Genomic DNA, 2,295 nt, shown 5'->3' with positions numbered 1-2,295 from the left:
AATTAAGATACAACAGTTGACAAATAGAATGTTTGAAAGAAAGAAAGAAAGAAAGAAAGAAAGAAAGAAAGAAAGAAAATTATATTTACATAAATGTTATATGTTTACTATGTTCCAATGTGAAGAAAATATGTTTATGAGGTTTATAAATCATTGCATTCAGTTTTATTTGGAACAGTGGTTGTAGTTACACTCTTAATTAAGATACAACAGTTGACAAATAGAATGTTTTTTGTTGTTTATTGAGAGTTTTCAGTTGTGCATGAATTATTAGGGTAAAAAAAAGGGATGAGAGTTTATGTGACGACAATCTTCAGCTATAAATAAACCTCTCTTGCTGTTAACCTGACACCTGTTGATGTTGGGGGTCTGTGTATTGACTGAGCCATGACTTGTAAACAGTGAAGAAAAAGTGTTCAACATGCAAACATGAAAGTTCAGTTACTATCCGTCATTTTTAATAAGCTCTTATACCCTGATATATGTATTTAATACAATTATGGGGAAAAGAAAATAAAAACACATCCTTGTAATTCTTGTGTTTTTGTATTAGGATAGAATAAAATAAAATCAGATTTTTACCTTTATCTAACCACGTGTAACAGTAATAATAATAATAATAATAATAATAATAATAATAATAATAATAATAATAATAATAATAATAATGCATTAGTCATTTTATAGTGATTTTCTAGACCAGAGGTGTCCAAAGTGGGGCCAAAATTGGCCCACCAAGCCATTTGATTTGTCCCACCAGCAGTTGTCTTATGTAGAAACACTATATTTAGTCTTTTCAACTATTGGTCCAACTACTGTAAATAAGATGTAGTGTAGATAGACTTGACTCATGGTACTCACTTTATCTTTGAATTATGTTAAGATTCAACATAGAAGAGCCTCTGCTGCCTGAGCAAATGTCAAATTTTCTTCATGTCCATGGGCCGAAAAACAAACAAACAAAAAAAGTGGGCCATCACAATAATCATAAAAAATAAAACAAATTTACTTAAGAAGTATTTGCATGTCACATATATTATTGCATTTGGCCCGCTGCCCTCAGATCGATTTTAATTTTCATTTCAAATTGTTTTCATTTGAAAGGGCAATCACGTTCTAGACACTCAAAGATGCTTTACAATTTTTCACGCATTAATCATTCGTACACATATTCACACACTGATGGAGGCTGCTTTGCAACGGTGTACATACTGTAAATACATTCAACATTCCAACATGTTATTTATTTAACTAAAACAAAACAAGAAAGTGTCCTTGGAAGTGTCCTTTGGTAAGACACTTCGCCTGCCTTTGCCTACTGATGGTCAGAGGGTCCGGTGGCGCCGGTGCATGGCAGCCTCGCTTCTGTCAGCGTGCCCCGGGGCAGCTGTGGCTACAGTGTGGCTTAATAATATCCTGGTTGGATGGACCATGATATTATGAAGCCACATTGTAGCCACAGCTGCCGCAGGGCAGCTGTGGCTACAATGTGGCTTCATAATATCATGGTCCATCCAACCAGGACACTCAAAACTCTTCACACTACAATCTGTGTCCTCATTTCTCATTCACACAGCGCTCTATTAGGTCTCTACAAAGCTAACACAGACAAATCATGAAGACTAATCAGTGTCAATCACATTCATACACTGATGGGACACACACCAGAGGCATTAGGCACAACTAAAAGTCAGCACAGCACCGGGCGGTCCATGTCACACAACAGAAATGTGTGATTACGTTTCATATTCAGCGGTGGATTGATGTAGCATGTGTGAAGGGGGCAGTTTCTACGGGTGGGACACAGTCATTGGCTGTCCTCCCGCCTGAATCTCTTCTAAAACAGGGGAAGAAATTGATTGAGGTTTGTTTACTTACTGATTTATTAAAGCACCACACATTCTGTAGTTTTTCTTAGGTGAAACATGATATATTTGTTATAAAATACTGTGTGATTATTGGTTGATGATTGGTCTGGATGGCTGGACTATATTCACTCAGAGCAAGAGGTAGTTACTTGCCTGAATACATGTTAAACCTCTCTGCAGTTAAACCACTAGAAAGCAAGAATTTCATCAGGACCTGACCCGGAACAGGAAGTGTGCCCCTCCAGTGACGTTATAATAGCAGGGGTGTAAGAAAATATCGATATCTGAAATATCGCGATATTTCATTTCCCGATACTGTATCGATATTCTAAAGCCCTGTATCGATTTTTTATTCAGGTTTAAAATGTCAACTTTCCTGCCAGCCGTGCATTTTTATGTTGTAGTTCAGCCTCTGACCACTAGTTGG

The sequence above is a fragment of the Austrofundulus limnaeus genome, unplaced genomic scaffold, assembly GCF_001266775.1.
Source record: "Austrofundulus limnaeus strain Quisiro unplaced genomic scaffold, Austrofundulus_limnaeus-1.0 Scaffold248, whole genome shotgun sequence".
Lineage (NCBI taxonomy): Eukaryota > Metazoa > Chordata > Actinopteri > Cyprinodontiformes > Rivulidae > Austrofundulus > Austrofundulus limnaeus.
Note: the sequence above shows the minus strand (reverse complement) of the source record.